General features: G+C 25.4%; 1 long non-coding RNA gene across 3 annotated transcripts in view; it reads right to left on the reverse strand.

Annotated features, from left to right (window-relative positions):
* The window catches only part of LOC129608947 (uncharacterized), a 151,104-nt gene that overhangs the window by 53,939 nt on the left and 69,781 nt on the right, over positions 1-27,384 (reverse strand). For 2 of the 3 annotated variants that reach the window (XR_008696922.1, XR_008696923.1), the window contains exon 4: positions 1,793-1,973. The exons of the other annotated variant lie outside the window; for it this stretch is intronic. This is a non-coding gene — a long non-coding RNA (uncharacterized LOC129608947). Of the gene's footprint in view, positions 1-1,792; positions 1,974-27,384 lie in introns of those variants that run through there. 3 annotated transcript variants of the gene reach the window in all.

Here is a 27,384-nt window from a genome sequence, read left to right on the forward strand (position 1 = left end):
TTATTTTTTATTCTAGTGGCAGGTTGTATGTTATAGAATTGAATACGGAAAAAAAAAATTTTTTCATGAAATGGAAACGTGACGGTTGATTGATGCGTAGGTACGTCCCACACTAATTATCAAATCATTTGCCTTAAATTTTGTACAATTACGAATCTTATGTATTAAAAGCCTAGACTGAAATATTGTACCTTTATTGGTTATTGAATACTATTGGGTCATAATTGATAATTTCATTTAGTTTAAGAAATTTTGCAATGAAAATATTCAAAAAATGTTGATAATGTGTGTAAATTTTTATTCAGTAAAATTGAGAAAATTAAACTGCTTGTACATGCCGGAGCGCAAAATTTGTGGCATATATGTCTGTAAATTAATTTTTTATAAGCTATATGCAAAATTTCAATTGTTCACATGACGTTCTCTATACGAAGGACCAGCTTTTAAGAAAAACGATGAAAATTATTAAAATTTTAGCTAATTCTCATTATGTTCCCATATTAAATGGGATTTTTAATTAATATATTGACTTGAACTTCAAGATAATATCCTTACTTATTACTTTTACAAAAAATGGAGACAGAATGTGCTTAAGTTAGAATTAAATTCGAGTTTAAACACTCTTTCTGAATATTTAAATCCTCAAGTTTACAGATTTTTACTTTCACTTGAATATCTTTAATTCGTTTTGGATCTGATAAAGCCAAATTTTGCTATGCTAAAGATTCGTCAATTTTTCATTGATTGACTTTATTTGCCGGTAAAAGGAATTTTGTCTTAATAAAATTATTTTGAGAAGTTTAACTTATCAAAAAATACAACTTTTGCCTTTAAATTGGTTGGCAGTCTAACCAAAAATTGAGCTAAATAAAACTAAAATAAAACTTTTTTCGTAAAACTATTTATTTGAACGAAAAAAATTATGAAATCATTTTAAAGGACACTTAAAATGAACGTTCAATAAAACTAAGATAAAATTTTATAATTTATTTATGTATGTATAAGTAGCTTACCTATTTTGTAGTTGTGGCAAAAAATTTGGAAATATAAAAATTTTTTTTATTTTGACATTTTTATCATATATGTTATATTTGTATGTGCTTATCATTTTTGGTTAACTTTTAGTAACATTTGGAATAAAAATTATTAAAATACACAAGGAAAAAAAATAAAATAGGAAATGGAACATGCATTGAATATTTTATTAAATTTTAGTCATAAACCATAAAGTTTATTGTACAAAAAAAAAATGAAGGGGGGTTGTTTTTAAGAGATAGCAGTTGGCCTTTTCGGTATTAGTGATCTTATATAATAAAAAAATATTAATTTTTCATATTTATTTTATGAATTTTGTTGGAAAGGGTTCAATTGTATTTAATTTATATTATAACGGTGCTTTTATATGAATTTTTTAAATACCAAGACAAAATAAAATTAATGTATGTATATGATTTGTCGAAATCTATTCCTTGTACTCACAAAATTTGAGTAAGTACAAAAATTTTTGTATCAACCTGTTTTTCTGTAAAATTTTTTAAAAATTACTTAATAAGTTTAATAATTAATAGTTCACCTGTTAATTATTATTTTAGCCGTCAATTAAAATTTTATCTAAAAAATTTCCCATACATTTGATTTGAAATTTATTTGAATAACATTCAAAATTTTTATTGTTTTAAAACCTTTTACATTTATGTGTATAGTAGAACCCTCCGAGAATTACAACTTTATTCTTCATAATTATTGATAATTAAATTCTGTATATTAAGGTAGATTTTAAAGATTTAAAAATGTAGAAAATTATTTATAGGAATTCAAATATTTTCGAAATGAATTTGAAATTTTTACCCATATTTAACTTTATTTTTTGGAAACATAAGAATTAGAAAAATATTTATTTAATTTTACTAAAAAATATTGATTACCTGCATTTAAAAAAAGATATTGTTTGTATTATTTCAGTTTCCTCTTACCTGAAAAGAAAATTTCAAATTAATTTTTTTTTTATTTATTTATAAATCAAAAGAAAATTAGAACTCATAAGGAAACTTAACAACTACAGGCACTCTATATTCAATTGTATTTTGTACTTAATAATATTTTTAAGCAACTTGAAAAGATGTAAGGTTTCTTAAACTCTCTTGAAAATATAATATTCAATTAACCAACTCGAAAATTATGAAAATAATAAGTGACTTTGGTAAAACCAATGTGGTATATTGTATAATATATGATATTCCACTGATTCCAGTTACCAACAAATGATATTCAATATCTTTTAAGTTGCATACAATATTTTTTTTATATATTTCTGACAGAGGTGTCAACCAAACGTCTATCGCATTATGAAATAAAATATGTTTCAACAGTGGTCGAAGTGGGATACTCAAAGTGGTGGGATGGTAAAACAAAAAAAAATTAAAAAAAAAGTATTATTTTAGTTATTTTTTAAAAAAATAACTAAACAAAATTTACCAAACTTTGGAAGTAATCTAACGAGAATATTTATATTCAAAATTAAATCAACTAAAAATTGAATCAAAAACTGTGCAAATTGTTACCAAAGAAATGCATAGAAATTTTCGTTACGAGTACTATATAGTAGTAACGAAAATTTCATTAATAGAATTAAAAATTTTCTTAAATTTTAAAAAACATGTTCCGGAATGCATTTTGCTCTCCTATTAAGTAGTAGGATGGATTTCCAATTATTTAAAAGTAGTGGGATGTCATCCCACTCCATCCCGCCTCACTTCGAGCTCTGGTTTCAACCCAAAATAATTGGTGATCAAAATTGTTTTAGTAAAAATTAGTTTGTTTATTATATTCTTAATAATATTTTTGTTATTATTATTCGAAAACGAGGAAATTGCTATAAGAAAACATGGTCCTTGTGGAAGTGAATTTGAAACATTTTTTTTGCATTTTAATTCAAAATATGCAATATAATCTAAAGTATAGTTTTGAGAAAATAATAAAATTTACCTCAAAAACTTAAATATTTACCAAAAATTTTTTAACCAAATATTCAATTATAGACTCATAAAATATTCAAATAAAAATAAATTTTTCTGAAATTTGAATTATATTAATATTTTAACTACGTAGCATATGTACAATATGTACGTATTATCTAATACGTATGTATGTGTGTATGAATTTTTCAAATAACTTTTGAAGTTTAATCCTTTCGACCTGGCTTCCGAATAGTGTAATTAGCAGATGTTTCACATGTGGGATCTATTATCTTTATATAAAACAAAATGTTAGAATTTAGTGTGCCGAATCATGTGAAAACGAAATGGGTACAACAGAGAACCAAAACATTGCCACTTTCAACTATGCGTATACCAGCCAGGTTTAAAGGTTTAAGAAATTCGGTATTGTAATTTGGAATTTCATAAGTCAAAAAATTTTTAAAGAATTCATTAAACTACACACATTATGTTTGCATGCTTGTATGTAGTATTTATATATTATAATTATATGAATGTATGCATATGTATGTATGTAGGTATAAAAATGTACAGACAAGTGTTTCACCTTATCAACATTTTAAATTAAAATTTTGAATCAAGAAAAACGAAGTGATAATGTAATGCATGTTTCATTGCTTAACCTGTGGAAATTCGTAATACTAAATTAAAATATAGCAAATTTTGTTTATATATGTACATATTTAAGTTTTAAGGGCTACATCTAATATAATATTCCTATAACAGCAAAATACATACATACATATGTACATAAATTGTAGGTTAAAATTATTACAAAAAATATTAAAGTTACCAATATTATGACAATTCCAAATATTCAGATCTCAATTGTATAAAAATTGAGATCTTATAAAAATTAAAATCTTAAAAAATTGAGGTTTTATAAAAATTGGTAACACAATTGAACGAAAAATCCAATAAAATATTTTTGACTTACCAAATTTATGACAACAAAAAAAATATTTAATTCCTGCTATGATTTATATTGGATTTTTTATTTGACTAAAATTTTCTATTTTTTTTTTAGAAATTTAAAATAAATTTTATTGTTTCTGAATACTAAGTAGAATCAATTCGGTAAGATTCCTGCTGAGATTTTAAAACCATATTCAAAGAAGAAAGGGATTTTAAATATCATTGGTGACACTATTGATATATTTAGGTTCCTATTTTAATAATACGGTCCAATGATTTCAAAAACATTTAGGTTTTAAGAAAACCGATGACAAATCATTTTTCTTTATATAAAAAAATTCGAATCTTAAAGTCTTATTTGACTTTCTAAAACTATAATGATTAATTCATGTTTTATTTAAAAATTTTTTTATTCAAACATACTCGTATAAAAAAAGAATGAAGGAATAGGAAAAGGATGAAGTAAATACCTAGAATTTCAGTCAAATAGTAAGAATTTGTAGTTAAAATTCTTTTCTTCAGTTTTGAATAGTTAATCAATTAAAAGTCTTAAATTCCTTTGTTGTTTTGTCATTGTTTTACATTGTTTAAGTTCAACCTTATTTGATTCTTTAATTTTGGTTGTTCCTTATAAATATGCAATGAAATGTGACTATATATATATGATTTTCTAAAAAGGTTTCTTCAAAATAATATTTACTCGTTTAAATCTTTTAAATATTTGTTGCTAACCCCTCGCTCTAATACAAAAAAAATGTATTTATCCGTCAGGACATGCAATGCAAGGGTTGCTATAAACCTTTTTTCAAAGCGCTTTTTTTCCAACGCTCATATTTTATTAACAAAATATAATTATTTCTCACACACGAATTCAACTATTAAAAGTGCTTGTTTATCCTTTAATCCGAAAGGTATGCAATAATATTAATTAATTTCTGCATTAAATATTTTTGTTGTATTGAAGAAAAGGAAGATGGTTTTTTTAAAACAATGCAAATATTTTCGATTTTTAAATGGAAATTATGGGAAATAACTAATGAAAATTTCTTCATACAACTGTAAAAAAGATGGATGACGCAATCAAAGGAACAAATCAAGGCAGAAAATTAAAAATTGCCGGCAAATTGTTCTTCACATTGATTTATACTGTAATCTACATGATTACTATAAGTATTGTTCACCTAAGAAGCTACATGCGCGATAGATTACTGCTTCGAGTCCAGTCCGAGAAGAAAAATTTTTTAGTTTTTCTACCTTGACTAGTTCCTTTAATTACGTAATGTTGATGTTGTTAGGGTAGTTATGTATGATGAAATTTCTCGACTACTTGTACTAGTTGCCATACAGTATTATAAGCTATTTGTTCATCGCGCAGAGGCTTTTAAAATTATAAAACTGAAATTTTTTATTAAAATTAAAATTATTTTCAATGAAACTCTTTTAGATTGCATGGGTTTATGTTATAATTATCATATATGCATAAAATAACACTAGACATAAAAACCTAGAAAACGTTGTATAAAACATTGTGCCAATTATCTCCGACATTTAAAATAATTTATTTCGTAATCAGTACGGTTATCACAGATTGAACACGGTCAACTATGTCTACGCTCGTTTTTTACTAAATTAGTTTTGTTCATTTTATTTTTGCAAAACTAAGCAACTTTGAATGTTAGTTGTGGAAATTTTTAAATAATTTATGTAAAAACTAAAGCTAAAAAAAATAAAATTTTTAAAACCTAACGCATTTTTTTAGATTCTATTAGAAATGTACGAAATTTCAAAAAAGTTTTTAACTCAAATGCGGTTTTTTATGGTTTACTTCTAATCCACCTTTAAATCATTTTTAGAAAAAAATAAGACATATAAGTAAAAACTGATTTTTTGAACCCAAAATGGAATAAAATTTGGATATACATACACACATTAGATACAAATATTGTAGTTCACAATTTCCACATAGTTCATAATATCACATTTTAACCTCAATTTCTAGTTGCTTTTTGATTTTGTTTTTTTTTTTCATTAATTATGTCGCGCCCTCTTTTATTCTATTTTCTTTTATTTAATATTTAGTTACCCTGCAGCGAGGTTCTTCCCATTTTATGTTTCTTACGATATGTTCTATCTTTGTGTTAAAAACGTGAATAATGACATTCTACTTGTCATTTACATAACAAAGTATTTACAAAAGATGACTTTTTAAAAGAAGAAAAGAATAAAGAAAATGAACATTGGCAAAACAAGAGAACCATAGTAATGGAATAAAAGGACTATAGGAAAGTGAAAAGTTAAATATCCTTTTTATTTTTTCTGATTTTTCTCTACTCAATTTTCTTATTTCGTTTAAAAAAAAAAACCTATTATGAATGTTTCGAGAAATTGCAAAGAAAAATAGATGCTGCAAAGTTGTGAAAATAAAGAAGAGAAAAGGAATCATTACTGTGGTAAGTACACACAAATACACAAATGTTATATAAAAAAAACGAAATATAAAGAGAAACATGTAAATGTAGAGTAAGCGAGTGTACGGTGCAAAAAAATTAAAAAATAATTTCAAAATGTTTTTTGAAGTAGATGGAGTGGTTTAAAAAAAGTTCACAAGAGCATGATTTCTTATGTACCTATGCCATATTATTATGTGATACAGAGATGTTAGAGTGTATGGTAAGATAAAAAATGAAAAAAAAAAATTTGTGAATATGATAAAGCAAAAGAAAAATAAAAGGAAAATCGCTAAAAAAAAATATTACTATGACTTTTCCTTTTAGCCTTTTAACCGCTTCTATACTTAGTTTTTCTTTTTTTGCAAATCTTTAATAATTGTGTTCGGAGTACATCTACGGTAAAAAGATAACAACTTTCCGGTTTTTTGTTTTTGTTACTTTTCATTCTATTTTAATTTTCCATTATTTTTTTTTTTTCTTTTTAATCCGTTACAGAAATGTTCCGCTTTTGCAAATCGTAATCTTTTCTCTTTTATATTTTTTTCCCTCTTTGATTTTAATGTTTTTAACACTTGATCTGTTTAAAATTTCACTGGTATTACAGCTTGAACTCTTATAAATGTTAAAGAAAATAATAATTTTCTATTCATTTTGAGAAGGTTGAATATATTTTCAACTTGAAGTGCTGAGAAATAAAAAAAACACTTATAAACTGGGACAAAAGTAGTTTTTAAAACCTTTTTGTGTTAAACTAATTAAAGTAAATTTTTTTGGTTGAATTTAGCTGCATAAAATTTATTGGCATTTTGTTTTTTACCTAGTTTATTGAGTTTTTTTAAGGTGATTTTCAAATTGTTTTATTATTCAGTAACAATAAAGATGCGCTAAATAAAAAATAGACTATGGGAAGTATTTATATGCTGCCAATTGCGTGCTATACAAAAATATTTCTTTAATTTCTTTTTTAAATTAAAATTTCGACCATTAATATGCCGGCTTTCAATGTGTATAGTCTTAATACTACATGAATTACACAATATTTTAGTATTGCGAATTGCATAATTGATGAATAAATATGATAGCCTGCGACTTCCGCAGAACATATATGTACGTAGATTATACGAAAGTGCCTTAAAAGTTCCTAATTTTTCAAAAATGCAAATTATGTATTCTCAATAACGTCACCTACCTATGTAGCTTTAGCGTTTGCTAAAATTTTTACTCTAATCTTAGATATTTTTTAATATAAAACAAGATTGAATCATTGAGTTTTTAACATCCTGTATGACTCTAAATGAGTTTTTTTTATTTCAGTTCAAGTAATTACGTTTTTGCTTTTATTTTTATCTTTTCATTTTTCTTCTTAGCATTTTTTTTTGATAATTTTTTTTACTCAAAGTTTTACTTACGTAGATTAATCTTAAAAATATTTAGAAAATTTTCTGCTTAGAAAAAAAAATATCCGGAAATCGTTATTGTATTCTAGGATCCTGAGTGAATCGCACCATAATTTCATTTCTTTTAAAAGCCTTTATTATTCTTAGGTTAATATTGTTCTCATATCGAATGTGACATATCAAGGTTAACATAAGTGGAAAAATGACAGAAATTTTGCTTTTAGTTGAGTACAATTTGCAAGTAACTACAAATACAAAAAAGTAGAAAGAAAAATTTCGAGCTTTGTAACATTTTGTAAATTAAATTTCGTTCTTTTATGGTATTTTGTAATTTATTTTATGAGATATAAAAATGGTAACAGTCACTAAGAAAACGGTAAAGTTCTTAAAAATTTTGTACAAATCTTATGTAACTTTCTTTAACATAATTTTGTTAATCTCTAACCGAAATGCTGCTTCAATAATAATTAGTGAAATCATTATTGTTATAAATTTGCTGGTGGTATAATTGTGCAGGTTACTGAATATTACCTTTTTTTTAGTCGAAAACTAACAAATTTAAGTTAAGTTAATTTCTATATTAATTGCTTAATATCTACATTACTCAGTAAGTTAAATTAAAACAATATTTCGCTTCGCTCTTAAAACGATACCCAGCAATATTGCAGTTATGCAAATTCAAGCACCTGTATCACACGATACTTATTTCAACTTAAGCAGTAACTTAGTGCCATCACTTTTATATAAACATCTCTTTATTTCAGAGTAAAGTCATATATAATATCCAAGCACCGATTTAAACTTGAAACTAAAATGTTAAAATTAGAGTAAATGTATGTGTATATGCAAGTCATAGCGAGAGAAATTTTTCAAGAAGACGCTAAAATACCATTTCGCTGAAATGCTGTTACGTAAAGAAAATACCATTTCTAAACTATTACATTTTAGAAATACATAGATGTTTTAACATATACATACATACATACATAGAGAGATCTCAAAAAATTATTTTATATTCTGCATGAGTTTCCTTTTTTTTCGTACGAAAGTATGCAAGAATAATTTTGGTATTTTTTTGCTCTTTGCTCTTTTTTCTCTAGGGTATTTTTTGTATATCTAAAAAGAAAAGAGACAGTAAGAAAAAAGAACAAAAAATAGACACTGGAAACATCTCGAACCTTTCTTTAAGAAATTTTAAATGACATTTATACATGTTTGCACAGTTAAAGTGCAATATTTTTTAAATTGACAAAAGAAGATCAAATCTAGAGCTGACCAAAATTTTTAAAATAACACATTTTTGATTAAAAAATATTAATTTTATTCAAAAATTTTAGAGTCAGATTGAAAAAAATTTGATAACAAACTGTTTAAATAACGGAAACGGTTTGCTAACAATGTGCTACTTTAATTGAGAATGTACACAAACCTCTGGCATAATTGAATATTGGATACAATTTTGTTTTGTTGAGAAATATTTGAGAGGTGTGTCCCTTGGATATACAAGCAGTTGAAATATCGCAATCCCGTTTCTAAATAAAGCCCGTTTTATTTAGATTTCCAAACCTCCTATCTATAATTATAAAATAATTATCCCGTCTCTCATATGTAAGTCTTTTGAATTTGCTTTACAACACGACCTAATAAGTTCATAAGAATATTAAATTTTGTGGCAGTCCGTTTATGTTTAACTATCTTCGTGTTCTACTTCATATATGTAATTCGATTATATGACGTAGAACACGCAGTTTCGTAATGATTCGCGTCCGTCAAAATTTAAATTTTTAATTTTAAAGTGTCATATATTAAACTTAATTGTACCTCTTTATAATTTCTTTAAAAACTAAAAATTTTTTATTGATATTAATGATTAATCTAAATAATATCTTCAACGCACACTGAAGAAATCTAATTTTTTAAAGTATATATGTACATGTGTGTAGTAGTATGGAGGCGATTAATATTAATTAGAAACGAAATTACTTAAAAAAATTCACCTTTCGATTGCATAAATACCGAAGACGGGTGCCTCTGGGGCCCACAAATTTACTAGTGTTTTAATAAACAGCAAAAATATCGAAGTAAGTTTTTAACACCATAATGCTACCATTTTATTCTATATTTTAATTTGCACATCTTTATTAATGAATTGACCAATTTATTATAATTAAAAATATATACGAGTAACATTTATCTAACATGCAGTTGATGTCATTATTACTAATCACAAACCAATTAGAATTAAATTTACTATATATTTTCCATTTAAGTTTCATATTATTCAATGAATACCTTCATGTAATGTATGATATCAATTATTACAATATGTTATATAGCATCTGTATAACATATGTACATGTAAACTTATGCCCTGTACATATTTAAGTATACACCGTATATTGTAATGCCTATATAGAAAGTATCTACATAGTTGATTTTTATGAAATTGGTATATATGTATATAGATTTTTGTATTTACATAATTGAACATTTATTTATAAAATTGTTCCTTAATAAAAGTTATAGTTTAGCAATAAGCTATTTGAATAGACAAGTACCAATTCGAGTACATATTTAATATACATAAATATACCTATACATACATGTGTGTGTTTGCAATCATACATAATTGAATGTAGTTGTAATATACAATAAATGTAATGTTATAAATCTATATATTTATACGAATGTCATTTTAATATCCTTAGAGATGATGTTTTTAAGAAAATAATACAAGAAAGGAATTAACAATTACAATGTCATACAGAAGAAAAATAAAAATCAATAAAGTAAAAAAAAAAGCAGAATTTTTTACAAATGGGACTTTATTATTTCGTTGTGGTATTTTCCTGAAACAAGTCTTTTAAATTCATTATTGCTCTGGGTACATCTGATGTCATTGTTACATAAATTGATAAAGTTAAAAAGAAAAAAAGGAATGAAATGGAAATCTCTAGATAACCAGGGGCGATTTTAGCAAAATCTTCATATACTTTGTCTCTGAAATCACAATAAAGAAAAGACAAAATTAATAAATGTTTATTTTTCTTGATTGGAACACTTGTACAAGTGTTGTAATCAAAAGCAACCATATAGAAAAATGGTTATATCTATATTCAATAGTGGTTGGATATATAGGCAGATACACTTGGTTTCGGAATATAAGTATGGTGATATTTTAATTGAAAAGCAAACTACTCAATAGTTCCCTTTTATGAGCTCAAACGAAACAAATGTGTGACAGTCTTGTATAATCCAAATATCGCAAATCTAATTTAAATTCTTTACCTTAATTAACTTTCTCAACAACTGGAGCCTCAAGCATACTATTCTCAACTATGTAGAAAGCGAAAACTTATGAAAAAGTGAAGTTAATTCCAGACATGGGATTAAAAGAATATCACTCGCTCATAGATCTTTTAGCCACATCAATTTCAAAAGTTTTTCGCATAAGGATTAACCTCAATCACTTAAAATGATTGACTTAAAGTATACGTATATTAAATTTACAATGTTCACACAAGGGAAAACTAATCACCCTATCTTTTTATATTATCCCTTAAAAAAAATCTATTATATATGCATAATACAAATTTGTATTTTTATATTTTCATTTTTTGTAGACCTAAAAATATCCTTAGAACTGAGAAGAACTAAGAAATTTTCTTGTCTACTCCTTCTTCAGTTTATTTAATTTACTTGAAGATTCGTTTTATGTTAGTGACAAGCATCATAGAGAAATATGAAAAGAATTTTTTTGTTTTCGCTTTATTATTGTAGGAAGTTTTGAATAGAGCTACACTAAAAAGAGATGTGCTCTTGTCCTTTACTTTCTTCTTATTTCTTCTTTGCTCCATACATTGTTAGTTATCTCTAAAGAGTAATAAGAAAAGCTCGAATTATTTATTTTTCATTTTTTCTTAACTAAAAATAGAACTTTTGATTAGAAAATTATTGAAATTTTATTTATCGTAGTTTTTATCTCAATAAAAACAGTTTTATAAAAATTTCATTAAAAGAGAAGATTGCAAGAGACAAGTTGTGAACATGTATTTAAGATGATCAAATTGCAAAACGATATCAACTTACTTCAGCTACCAATAGCTACACAAAATAAGTTTAAATTAATTGGATTTAAATAAGTTTGTTAATAAAATTGTCTAAGTAGAAAACGGTAGAATACTATTTGCTCTATTGTGAATAAAAAAATTTATTATTTCCATTAATTCTAACCAATATCTATGGATCTTGGTGACAATTCAATTCTAATCCTCTTATTCAAATTAAAATGAAGTTTTTAGTATTAAAAGAAATTTTAACTTTAATTTTCAATTTAAAAATAAATGAGAGTTGATTGATATTCTTGAGAAAAATTATGAACTTCAATTCGCGCCCACTTTATAAACGATTCAAATTTAACCCACACGAAACTATAGTAAGGATGAGTAAATTTTAAAAGGAAATAAATTTCAGTTGAATTCGTACAACGATTTTCAATTTTGTTTTCATTTCTGACCCAAAAATTGAAAATGTTTTTGCACATTTTGCCTTATGATTAAGTTGCACTGAAAAAAATGAACCACTTATCTGATTTGTTCTCAAAAGTTTCTATAAGTAATCACACGACTAAAGCTTAAGTGACTTTTTTCGTGTTTATCTATTTTATGATCACGTCGAAAATACATATGTTTTTAGTGAAATGTCGATCAGGCGTTGTCGGTGGGACGTGTCAAATTCGACAGAAGTGATTTTGATGAAATTTTATATGTGAATTTTATTTCGGCTATGTCAGAGATCTATCAACTTTTGGGATATATCAGGACTCGGGGATATATCTTTTGGGATACATCTTTTTGCGGGCCAATTTTGCATTTTTGCGCATATCATAAATTTAATATTTTTAAAATTTGGGTTGTTAAATCTATAAATTTTTTTGAGAGATCAGGACTCAAAAAACCGACAGTTTTTACACTTTTTAACATATCTACGATGAAATTTCTTGGAATTTAATATTTGAGTTCTGGTTGTTACAAAGTAACTGGTGAGCTTTTCAAGGAATACGGACGACACAAGACAAAACTCTACTAATAGCCAAATTAACATTTTTCTCGGTAAGTTAATTAAAATCTTACTAACTTCCTTAAAATTGGAAAGAAGTGTTTTAAAGATATTTTCATAACCTTCTGTAACACTTTCGCTAAACTGGACAATACGTATTTTAGTTGGTTATGTGCTGACAACATCAGATATTTTGTTGATACATTGTTGTTAAGGAGATAATGAAGATATTCAAGAATCGATCACGCAAAGTCATGTATAATATTTTAGTGTATAACACAACTTCCTCACTGTCGTAACATAAATTTGAAATACATAGTATTTACGTAAATATGTATGTGAGTTGTATGTACATAAAATACAATATGTATTTTATGTACATATATCTACATTATGTACAATATTATAAACTTATTTATACTATTGTACACAATATGTATGTGAGTTTTCATTTATATACATTATGTGTATGAATTTGTTGAGGATTTTGAGTTTAATTCAATTTCAAGTGAAAGACTCATTTCTACTGACAATTAAATTTCATAAAATAGGTACTTATCTTATTTTCAAGGATATTTTTTCTCTTTTTTATTTTGTATTTTAACATGACATATAGAAGAGAAAAATATAAATAACATTAAAATTAATTAATTTAATTGGAATTTATTTAATTATATTTAATACTTATTTCAAGACCCATTAAAACAAAAATCTTAATTGTCTTAAGGTTTGTTTTTTTTTTCTTCTCGTGTTTTTAATAATGACATGGTAAAATTTTTATTATCAGAATTTGACAATGTCATCTGTCACGTTCATCCACATAATTCAAATATTCATACATGCCAAAAACCAAGCACGTTAACGAATATCCGAGAATAAATTAAATTATTAATAGCTGCGAATACAATTTTTATTATCGCTCCTGTTAATTTCTTTAGTTATAATAATACTGTTGTATGTTGTTATGAGAAAATCGGGGGGAGTCTGTTTCTTTAAATTTGCGGGAATGTTATTTGAAATACCAGAATAATTCATAAGGTTTTAAAGAAATGAAACGTTGGGGTTTTTTTATCATTCACCATTGGGACAAGAATTTGGCGTTGTATATTTTAACCTTTTCAAGTCCTCAAATTTGTTTTTATAAATTTCTTGAACATAATTTTTTTTGGTTTTCAAATTTTGATGTATCAAAGTCTGGCCACATTAGTAAGTCACAAGAATTTCTTTTAACACGATTGAACACACTAAAATAGCGTACTTTTTCACCAAAAACGGGATATTCAAAATTGGTTCAATTCTTTCTAAAAGTGCAGTTATTGAGAATTATTTTTTTCTTCAAAACTATATTTTGTTAAATAAATGTGTACTAAATAAAGAATAGAAAATTTAAGCAATTTATTTCACTGAGTATCTAAATCAAGATAATGAGTTATTTAAGAGAAACTGGTATGTCAAATGGGTACTTGTAAGATGTGGCCTTAGGTTTGAATATCTATCGTTAAAATATCTAGTACCAATTTTGATTGAAATAAATTAAGCCATCCCTTCACGTAAATCTACATTTTATTTGGGTAAACTACAATGCGGTAGGTAATGTGTTGGCCATATCAGATTTTTACTTATTTAAAATTAATTATAATTTTGCCAAAATATTTTACATTTAACAAAAACTTATACTAAACCTGATTCGAACCTAACATACAATCTTAAATAAAATTAAGTAATTCAGATGATAAAATTTGATCAATTATCATTGGAAGAATACTCTTATGTGTTATAAGAAAATTTTATTAAAAATAGTATTGACAGTTTTATATAAGAATTTTGTGTACGTTAATCTAGTTATGTGAACATGGACGTATGTATTTGAAAATTTAACATCTCTTTTTTTTAAAAAATTCCACATAATAATTTATGTATATAGACCAAAAGAAGGAAAAAATCATTTCCATTGTTTTCATATATTCATTTCCTTTTATTAAAGAGCATTTCTGATCTAATACATTGCTATCATAGTAAAAATATATCAGGAAATTCAAACGCTGAAATCAGTGACGTAAAAAATTGTGATGATTAAGTTGAATATAAGGATAAGGTAAACGTTATTTTTCTGTAGAAATGTAAAATATAAAAAGATTATGCAAAATTGCAAAATTAATTTTTATTATTTATTTTATTAGGTTTTTTCTTTTTTTTGTAAGTAATTATGACATCAAGTTTTGTAAGCAAAAGGCGACTTCAGATTAAAATACATATTATGCAAAATGTACAATATGTAGCTTTTCACATCCATGTGGAAAGTTACGGCAAAACCCCAGACACTAACTTGTCATGGTCTCCTTTAATTGAAGATCCAAACCTATGAGTTACTTTTTTCATAAATTTGAATTTCATTCTCTTGGTTTGAAATTTATATTTCTATAATTTCAAAAATAGAGCAAATTTCCTAAACATACATTATTAAATTTTCACAGAGCACGAATGATAATAAAAAAAAACAGAAAAAGTTTTTAAAAGAATTTCTTGTTAAATGCCACAGAAAATTTTTAATTCTTAAATATAATTTCGCGTGAATATTAGATACAACTACTTTTCGATTAGCTTTAGTCAGCTCATTCATATAGTCAACTTCATTTTTTAGTTTATACATATGTTTAGTTCAATATGGTTTTTCAGAATTGTAATCGATTTTAGATAATCGAAAATATTTACATATCGTCCAAAAAAATATAATCTATACTTGTAGAAACTTCACACCTACTGAGTGAAATTCAAAAGAAAATCAGAAATGTTTTAGACCACACCCTGATATAAATACTTACTTTTAATATTTAAAATTCAGTGATAAATTTTTTTTTTTACCTTAATTGCATACTTCATATTTCATCAGTGAATTAAAATATTATGAAATTAATAATCATAAAATATTAAAATATTACACCTCATAAGAATATTTTAATGTTGATAAGATGATTTGCAAAAAACTGAAATCGATAAAACACAGAACTCTAAATATAAGTAGTTATGTAGGTAATAACAAAAATACATTAAAGAAAATTATTCAAATATTTTTAACCTTAGAAATTTTATAAAATTACATTCAGGTATAATACATTCAGTCTCTTCAAGTATCATTTCAAATAGTTTAAAATAAGGAAAGAAACCCAACAAGGTTTTTCTTAATTCATGAAATTAAGATTTCTTCCGAAGTCAGTCACATTGTTCAAGTATTTTATCTGAAAATTGGGTTAAAAAAGATAGATACAGAAAGATTTTCAAATAAAAAAAATATTATTTAATCATGGCCTTAAAAATTTTTTTGCAAGTGGAAACAGATAAAAAGGAAGAGGATTACATTAAAATATAATGTTTTTTTTTTTGTTTTCACTTTTTTTTTGAAAAAAGATTTGGCAATTTTCCAAAATCCTTTTTCATTTTACATATCCGAATATATTCAACTAAAATAATTTATACTATACAAAACCATTATAATATAACGCACGTATGCATACGTGTATGTATGTATATATGTTTGTGTAGGTGGGATATTGAGAAAAATATATAAAATTGGCAATTTAAAGCATTTAACATAAAAAGAAGTTGAGATTTATAAAACTAAATGCAGATAGTTGTTGCAATTGCACTTTAAATCCTACGTAAATATTTAAGTTTTGCATGATCGAAAAATATTAAAAAATTGCAATAATACAAAATTAACTAACCTACACATCGAAAATCTTAAAATAATTAATTGTTCCTAATTAACTGTATGGAGAAAAATTGAACTTTCCAATTGATTATATAAAAATAATCAATAAACCACTAAGAAAAATTTTCGTTACATTTTTTCTTGAAAATCCTTAAAGAATTTTCTGAAAATGTTTCAAAGAATTTTAATTTATTGACGAATTTTTTTTTAATAATTATTATTACCACAGAATTAGTTTCCTTATCTCGGGAAATTGGTTTATAAATGATTGTGTACTTTCTGTTATTCCAAAACTTTTTTATTATACTGTATACGATATTTAAATTTTTGAAGATGTGTTGAATTTTTTACTTTAAATTTTTTGAATAAAAATAAAGAACATTACATTTTTTTCGAAAAGCGTATGGAAAACCTTAAAAACATAAAATATAAAAAATACTTAAAAATTAGTGAACAAATTTATGTAGATTCAATTCATTTTATATGCCTTTATTTACTTGCAATAAAATTTGAAGTTGGCCTTGCAGAACAACTTAAATTTGTTGCAGATAATATGTAAAAACAAGATATTTATATGTTGCTATTGAAAATTATTCTTACCGTTGTACTACTTTGATAGAATCAAACTTAAATAACATTGGGTTAAATCAATGGTTTGTAAAGTAAAACTTTTCTGTTCAATAAGTGCTTTTAAAAGCAATCTAGGTATTACATTATTTAAGTTACTTTCGTTCATATATCAAATGATTGCATATATTTAGGGTGAGACAAAAAAAAATATTAAGTAGCGTTAGCATAATGGCAAATTCAAGAATAAATTGCTTGACTATTATGTTTTTATGACATGGTATTTCTCGTTAGCTTTGTGCATTTGTAAAATCTTACAGTTCCGGAAATTAGGTCGCGAAAATTCAAATTTTACGAATTTCTAGAGACTATAATTTGAGAAGGGATGGAGGTGCAAAACAATTTCAATTTTCTTCTATATGTTGCTGTCCAGAAGAAATCAGAATTTAGAAAAAGCGGATTTTATATAACGATTAATTTTAACGACCATTTCGTTTTTTTTAAAGTTCATTTATGCCATACCGCTATGATAAGCTAAAATTTTTGGGGCTTTGCTATAACAAAAAGTCTGAAAATGCTATTTTTAGGACCTTTTAGGGGCTATAATTTTTAGAAAGGGGTAAATAGCAACAATTTTCATTTAAGGAAATAAGTTTTTAGTAAGATCTGTTAGGGAATAAGATCTGTTTATATATTTTTAAGTTTTGACGGCTGGGTAGAATGAAACTAATAAGCAATGTTTTTAAATTTTTGTTAGAAAAGAGCCTAAAACAAATTTTGAATAGATATCGAAATAGATCTTTAGATCTAGCAGCAAAGGCGCAGGATACATAGAAAGGTTTTTCCACAACATAACATAAAACACTTTTTTTTTTCGAGATTATAGCCAAAATTAAACTTTTTGAAAAATAGTTTTACTGGCTGAGAAAAGATAATTTAGTGATGACCATCATTTTATAGAATCATATTGTTGTTGAAATTTTTAAACTCTAACAATTCAGATCTTTGTGAGATGGAAGGGAACTCGATTCTTATTTGTTTTTCTTTAAAAGTGACAAAAAAATATGACAAAATGAAATAGAATTTATTTTGGTTAATGAATTTGGCCTCCCTAGTTAACCACTCATCGAAACCTTAAAATTTTAATGACTTCCGCACTAGAAGATCCGGTGAGCTGCAATAGGGTTTCCGTCCCTATTATATGAGATACGAGTACAAAAAAATAAAAGATTTAATTCAAGCTCCTTTTTTCCAATTAAATTATTTGCTAATTTCTTCCACAGAAAATAAATAGATTTTTTTATAATATTGCAAACACTTTCAATATTTAAAAAGTAAAACAAAAGAAAATAAAATTTTGCATTTCAGAATGGTTCAGAACATAATTTTAAAATCTTAATATAATATTTTTTAATGGAAACTTTTTTTAAAGAAAAATAAAAATACCAAGTTGTTGTTTTTTAACAAAAGCATAACCCTGAGAAGAAAAGTTTCATCGATAAAACAAGATTTTCCGAAAGAATTTTTTGAATTTTTCTTGTATTTTTAAAATTTAAAATAAATATAAATAAATTTATATACAAAAAACAAAATAAAATGCAATGTAGAAAAGTTCACAAAATATTTATAAACTTTTGCAGAAAATGAAAAACTGAAATTTCAAGGTCAAGTTTTTTGAAATTTTTTTTTTATTTTTGTATTTTTTAGTTATATGTACATCGCAAATCCTTTGTGTGTAAACAAATCCATTATGCGATAACAGAAAGGATATATTTCAGCAAGGATTTTTGTTTTGTATTGAAATCTTTTATACGATAAATGAACTGAAAGAAAATTTCTTTTCAAAGCTTCGAAGTTTATTTCATTTGAAAATTTATGATTATTTAAAATGTTGTTCTTTGTATATTTTTTTGTTTTTTTTTTGCTCTTGTTAAAAAAAAAACTTCAATTAAAATGATATTTGCTTGGTATTAAAAATCGTTATGTGTTTTCAGAAAATGCTTAAGCTATAAAAATATTCTCGTTTTATTCTCGTTTCCTTGAACCTACATTTTTCAATTTTAATTTAATATTCAGAAGTATCTAAAGTAGGGAAACTATATTCGCCAATATTCGTCTATTACTTCATATAAAATTACATATATAAAGGCTAAGGCAGATCTGAATAGAGATACCGTAATGAAATAAGAGAAAATTTTGTAAATGATTTTTTGATAGGTCAAGCTAAAATTTGACCTTACTAAAACCGAATCATTAACTTTGAATTAAAGTAAGTACTTAAAATTAAAAAAAAATGTCAAGTTTTAACTAAATGTTAGCTGTTTTCGTCTATTTTAATTACATATTTTAGGTTGCAAACAATTTAGACTTGAAAATGTTAAAAAAATTTTTAAATTTCTATTAAATATTTGTTAAGAAAAATTTATAGCTTTTACAAAAGCTAAAAACATTTTTATTGTAAGTATTCCTCTAAAATTTTGTGCTATCATTCAATTGCTTTAAAATGAGAAACGCTATTAAAAGAAATTATTCTTTTTAGATAGGTTTCATTTAAATATTCAATAGAAATAATTCTGACTCACATCCTTGCACAAAAAAAACTTAAGTTTAATCATTTATCTTTGTAACATTTATTTTAGTGTCAAGTAGGTACTTGATAATTTCGTATATTTTTTGAGTTCTTCAAAAAATTCTTTGTTTTTATGAGAAAAAAGTTGTCAGTCACGTCATTCAAATTTGAAAAAATGAAACAAAAAAAATTTTTATTTTTAATAAAATTTTCATAATTTTTACATTGAATCTAATAAATTTTTGTCTAAAAATAAAATGAAATATTAAAAGTATGACAAAATTCTAAATAAGTGTAAAATACTTACAAACTCACATACATTGAACATTTGGCACGTTCACATATTATTTAGAACTTAAATTTCCAATCGAAATTCTGCGTTCTTAGCATTCATGAAATTTATGAATTTTTAAAATTCTAAAATCAATTAAGAATAAGTAAATTTAGACAAACCTGAATAGCATCAGTACTTAATTAGGACCGATATTTGTAAAAATGTGAAAAAATAGCGGTTAACTCTTATATACTTACTTTTCTCTCAGAAATTCTAAACTAAAAACTGTGAAGTTCAAATTGAACAATGTTATTAATTTTGTTTCCAAATTCTACATTCTATTTACAATATAGAAATAACTATTGAATAAAAATTTTCAATTCACTTGCTTAATTTCGATATTATACTTATTTATTATTTGTGCAATTCAAAATCAACATACATGTTGTGTAGCGTTATCATAGCTATAAGCACGTGTATCTATGTATGCACATACTTCCACATTTTCTCTATTATTTGCTTTTATCGTAATTTATATATCTTCTGTAAGTTCAAGTAACCTGTGTACAAACTTATATTATAACATTATATTCAATATCAGTATGTATATCTGTATATCTATTCCATTAAATTTATGCAAATATTTACATAAAATCATCATTTTAGTGCAATAATGAACTTCATGATTGCGATATTATGAATTTATATGTAAAAAAACTTTTATGCTTAGATGATTTACAGTATATTATGATCTAAGTATCCTGATAACATACATATGTATAACATCTATGTACATAATATGTGTTACGAATATTGTGTTCTCGTCCGTACTACGTTATTTGGAAGGTATCTATTATTTTCAAATGAAATTTGAAATTTTATACACTGCAGTTTTTATAAAAGGTTAGTTTTATGCATAAGCTCGAACTGAATTTTTATATTTTGTAAAATTTGAAATTTATAATATTCTTTTCACAAATATTCTCTGCAAAGGATTCAGAGGTTTCAAAATATGCTTGGAGAATTTGACAAACACAAAAGTAATACGATATTACTAGCAATCAATCTTACATTCAAGCAGTTTTCTTATACATGTATTAAAGATTCATATTGTACATATTTCTTGAATTAATAGTTTTCATTTTAGTAGTAATCGTTTTGGTGCTGTTCACATCATACTTCGATTTTTCGCACCAACACATGTGCACTAAATCACATTTTAGTTGTTTTTTTATTTTATTTTATTTTAAATACAAATAATATGGATACGAATAAATTTTTATAACTTTAAAATTTGCATAATTATTAACATAAGATGAGGTGGTTAATATTCCGTACAATATAAATTTATTGCATAGCATTTTCTTTGCTATTTACATGTATAGGTATTCAAAAGAAATTTTGCTCAGAAAAAAAAGAAAATTTTTCAACATGCAATTTTCCCACACATACATATTTTATTATTCTGTTATACAAATATGAGTATATAGATATTATGTATATATATATGTATGTATAATGTGGAAAATTATCTGAATATCCTGGAATTTAATAAATTGAATAACTTTTGAACGTTATAGTGCTCATCTTTATTTTCGAAAGTTTTTGTTTTTTTCGTATTTTGCACTAAATTTTTCTTAATAATTTAAAATATTTTTTATATTAGAGAAAAATTTTCATTATATTTATAGATTGGAAATGCATAGTTCTGATGTTCTAGAACTACAAGGACGTTATTTAAACCATATAGAGTGCTACCCCTTAATATGGTTTGAATTATTTTGGTAGAGAAGACTACAAAATCAAAAGGGCAAAAAATACGATTTTTGGTATTTGAAATTGTTGTAGTAAATGCTTCTAATTGTCAAATTTTTTGTGCAAGTAGTACTTTTCTGTAAAACTTTTTGCATAAAATATTTTGAGCAATTCGACTAGAATTCAGCTAAAGTTTCCTACGTCTTAATTATTGTAATCATAATATGAGCTGGTTTTTTTGAAAGTGGTATAAGTGATTTTGATGAGTTGTGGACACCTTATCTCCACAGTTACAATCAAAATTTCAATAGAGTTCTGCTTAAACATAAAACAAACAAAATATATTGTTATTACAGTCAATATTTTTAAATTGATTCAAATGCAAAACCATAAATATCTCAATATATGAAAAAATGGACCTATATCACTTTCAAAAAAATCAGCTCATATGTAAATTTCATAATCTTAACTCTATTAAAATTACTCATATCCTCAGTTGCGTAAAGATATAGTGCAAAATTGTTATAATTTAGAAATTTTTCATAGAATTTGTTAGGATTTAAATTGCCGTGGACATAGTGTATCACAAAAAAAATTAATATGCTGCACTAATTTAAAATTTATTTGATTTCTGTCATAAACTTATTTTTTTGTTCGATTATATAGAAATATTTTTTTATTTTACTATATGAACTTTTTGATTCTTTCTTGAAAATGGTTAAAAGTTGAATAAAAAACATTTTTAAAAATTATAGAAAAAACTTTAATATAATTTAAAGTCAAATTAAATTTATGATGATAGTGAAAATTTAATTAATAATTTATTAAAATGAAGAAAATACTTTAAAATAAAATTTTTTCATGAGATGAAAACTTATCACAAGTAATATCATAGTCGCTGTCCATTGTACAGGAAGCTTAAATGTATGAAGACTTGCGCATGCATATCACCTACATATTATGTATAATTATTGTGTGTTAACGCGCTTATTTCAAAATTTTATCGAAAATATTTTCAAAATGCAGGAAATGTAAATTTTTGTTACATTTACCAGCAATGATCATTGGAAAGAAGACACTATGAGGGCCAGAAGCACGTCACTGTTATTCTACTCCCGTATACTTACTGTTTCAGAATATTACACAAAAACGACTGGAATATAAAGATAAAAATTTTCGCCCTTCCAACCAGCAGGCCAATTTATTGGCTTAACTGTAATATTGCTTCCCCATAGGATTTACGACGTGTTGTTAAAATATTTATTGTGAATCGAGACAAAAGCCGTTTTTGGAATAAACCTGATTTATGTATAAGAAAATTGTGATACAGAAAGATCTATACAATTCCAATGTATACGATTACAGTTGTTATAATATAAGGGATTGCATTTTATATTGTTGTGGCATAGTTCTGTTATGCAAATGCATATGACAGGGGCTATAGCTCCGTGGTGAAACTTTTCTAGAAAAATATTTTGTTTTCAAATACTTGTTTTTCACAAAAGGGCTAAAAATTGTAATTCTTTTCAATTATTTTTCAGAAGAGAGAACTGTTTGGTAACAGCCAATAGCAGCCGGAGAAAGAGACACAAAAGTCTTGAATATCCAGGTAGATAGCATCATTTATCTTAAAATAAGAATAAACTATATTGACTCTACGTTTATACCATATATTTTTTATTAATTTGTTATTTACAAATCACACCTTAGAAATTCTATTTTAACTTAATAAAAAGCTAAAAGTAAACATTTTATTTTACAATGAATGAAGGTTCTGTTAAAATCTCGACAATAAAGTAAAAAGATTTTCTTCTAAAAGTACATACACTTCAACATATATTTTATGTATTGGTAAAGTTGAAAGTCTGTTTAATTTTCAATTAGGGACATGGTTAAATTTTTTTTTCAATTTTTATATGCATACGTACATACATATATATATATGTAGGTATTATAAAGAAAATAAAAATTTGCTTGTGTACATAATGTAAACTCTCATATTATTTTCGAAATCCTTAACAATTTTAATTCAATCAACATTTATTTGATTTAAAGATGTTATCACATAATGTTTACACATCCCATTCTTTTTTTCTCAATTTTAAAATGTACCTGTCTATATACTATAGAACATAATAATAGAAAACTTCAAATCAAATCAAATAAAAGTGTAGCAATTTGCTATTAACAATTTGAACAAAACCTTTTAAAAAAAAATGTAATTTAAAACAGTTTAGTATTACTTGAATCAAGATAAAGTTAAGTAAGTATACCTGAAGCTAATAGTAAGGACATGCTATATTGTTTGTACATAATTATAACGTTTACGTATGACATTTTGTACAAAATGTAGTATTACTGAAAATAAAATCATTTTTTTTTTTATGTTTTCAACAAAAGATTAAATAATGCATCTGCTTGATAGATCTTTCAATTAGAAATATAAAAAAAAATTGAAGGACCAAAAATAATAAAGTAGGGTCAAACCAATGATTTGTAATGTAACGCTTTTCCTTTCCAATAGTGCCTTCAAAAATACCAGCAAAATCAAATAGTAAATATTAATAACCTTAAATATTTTAATATAAAACTACGGTAGGCTCGTCATCTACCAATAAACTACTAATGACGTAAGAAACTGGTGTTCATGGTTATCTAACCAGTTCTATGCTCCTCCCAGGAATTGAAAGAAAACTTTTCCCTTCAACAAGTGAAAATATTGCTTTTAAAAACAATCTGTGTATACCTACTACACTATTAAAATTACTTCCATTCATATACGAATATATTTTAAAAATTGCATACCTTTCGGATGAGCAATGTATTCAATATTTTGATATAAACTAAAAAAAAATTTAAAAATACGATAATGCTCGAATTTAATTAGTTAATTGCTTGAGTTAAGAAAAATAACTAAGTTTTTAATAACAGGGAAACCGTTGGCTTTCTGCGTTTATAGAAATTTTAAAAAGCTTAAGGTTTCGAATATATAAGGCGCCAAAATTTCAAATTTTACAAATTTCGACAGACGATAACTTGAGAGGAAGTGGAGGTGGAGGAAATTTTTCTTCCAACGAAATGAACTATTAATTAATGTATAAAAGATGTTAAAATTTCAAACTCTTAGAACCTGGAGTATGGAAGAAAAACGAAATCAAAAATTTGGAAAAACGAAATTCAAATAACAGTAAATTTTAAAGACAGTTTAGTTTTTAAAGTTCAAATGAGGTAGGCCAAGGTAAAAGAAACAAGCCATTGCTTTGCTACGTTTGGAAAATTTGAAAAATGCTTATGGTTTCAGTACAATAAATATAGTTAAAATACGACATTTTCAGGGTCTTGGAAGGGTATAACTTTTAGAGGGGGGGAGATAGGTAAAAATTTTGTTCTACGGAAATAAGTTTCTTGCAAAGATCTAAGTACATACAAAATTTCAGCTTTCTATCTTTATGGGTCTAGAACTTTTGTAAACAGACACACGGACTGGCAGAGTGAAACTAATAAGCATTTTTTTCATATTTTTTTTGGAAAAGTACTAAATAAGTTTAGATTGAAAAATACAAAAATTTTCTATTATAACGTGTAAAATTCGTTGTATATGAAATTTTTACTCAGAAAAAAATTTTCTACATTACTAATTTAAAAATTGTAACTCATTTGTTTCAGAGAGTTCCAAGTATAACAATGATAAACAATTTTTCAAAAAACTTTAATAAAATTTACAAACTTTAATTTATATGCAAAATTCGAAGAATTATTTTGTTATTAAAAATGTAAACGTAAAATATAAATTTTAAATTTTAGAGATTAGATAAATTTTAAATTTTTTTTAATACTTTCGGAACACATTTTTTTAGACAAAATTTCTTAGGAAAACAATTGCAATAAGGCGTGAAATATCCCAAAGCAATATTCTGTGTCTACTCTTAAAAAAGTTTAAATACTCTTAATAAATCAATTATTTGAATTAAAATCTTAATATTTCAATTTCTGTAACTACAAAAGTTTTCGCAATTTGCTTAGAGTTTAATGTGAATTTATTTGCATCTTTCTTTTACTTTTACATTGATTAAAGAAGAGAACCATTGCCCAAAAATTTTCATTTAACGATTATGATAAATTGATACCTGAAAAAATCTTGGAATATAGCAGGTTTTCTGGTAAGTTAAAATACTTAAAATTCAAGGTCTTATCTGTAAATATTTTAATTTCATTAAATAAATTAAAAAGTTTGTAATTATTTTTAAAAATGTAAGTATAAATTTAAAAAACTTTTTAAAATATAGCAATTTTTTATACGAAATTAATTTCGCTTTTACTTTTATTGTATGTATGTTTGTGTTTTACATATATCACAAAACAATAACAATTCAAAAATAATTCAAATTATTAATTTTAATTTGCGTTTTGTTCTGCAACCAGTTTTTAGCACTTTTCCAAAAAAAAATTTGAAAAAAAGTGCTCACTCTGTCCGTCCGTCCGTAGACATGTTTACAAAATTTATACATCCTTGAAGATAGAAAGCTGAAATTTTATATGCATATATAGATAAAGTTATTTTCGTAGAAGAGAAGTTATAGCCCCCCAACATCTTAAAAATTTCACTTTTTATACCCTGCACTTCGTGAAGGGTATATTAACTTTGGTATGGAGTTTGTAACTACTTGAAGGAGTCATCTGCGGTATGGACATATATATATATTCTTGCTCAGCGTAAAATTCTGAGTCGATTTAGACATGTCCGTCTGTCCGTCCGTCCGTCCGTCCGTCCGTCCGTCCGTCCGTCCGTCCGTCCGTCCGTCCGTCCGTCCGATCGCACGATAACTCAAAAACGAATAATGCAATCGACACCAAACTTTCACAAGTTTTTTCTTTTGTGCCAAGGACGAGCCCTATTGTTATTGGACTAATTCGGACAACGGGTTCGGGTAGCTGCCATACAACTCAAAGAGTTTATTTTAAATATTTCAAAAACTAATAAAGGTATAAATATAAAATTTTGTATACATGTGTCCAATTATATTCTACACATGCTCTAAAAATTTTAATGAGATAGCTGCACCGGTTCGGGTGGCTGCCATACAACTCCAAAAGCAAATTTTTTATATTCGGCAAAATAATAAAGTCAGATTCATGAAACTTGGCAGTCGTGTGTCCAATTATAGGTCAAACATATTTCTGAAGTTTTAGTGGAATTCCTTGACAGGTTCGAGTGGCTCCCATACAAGTCCAAAAGCTTATTTTAAATATTTGGAAAAATAATAAAGTCAGATTAATGAAACTTGGCAGTTGTGTGTCCAATTATAGATCAGATATACCTGCGAAGTTTTAGTGGAATTGCTTGACAGGTTCGGGTACCTGCCATACAACTCCAAAAGCTAATTTTAAATATTTGGAAAAATAGTAAAGTCAAATTCATGAAACTTGGCAGTTGTGTGTCCAATTATAGATCAGATATATTTGCGAAGTTTTAGTGGAATTGCTTGGCAGGTTCGGGTACCTGCCATACAACTTCAAAAGCTAATTTTAAATATTTGGAAAAATAATAAAGACAGATTCATGAAACTTGGCAGTTGTGTGTCCAATTATAGGTCAAAGATATTTTTTTGAAGTTTTGGTGGAATTGCTTGACAGGTTCGAGTGGCTCCTATAGAAGTACAAAAGCTTATTTTAAATATTTGGAAAAGTAATAAA

The sequence above is a fragment of the Condylostylus longicornis genome, unplaced genomic scaffold (genome assembly GCF_029603195.1).
Source record: "Condylostylus longicornis isolate FDR11 unplaced genomic scaffold, ASM2960319v2 ptg000004l, whole genome shotgun sequence".
NCBI lineage: Eukaryota > Metazoa > Arthropoda > Insecta > Diptera > Dolichopodidae > Condylostylus > Condylostylus longicornis.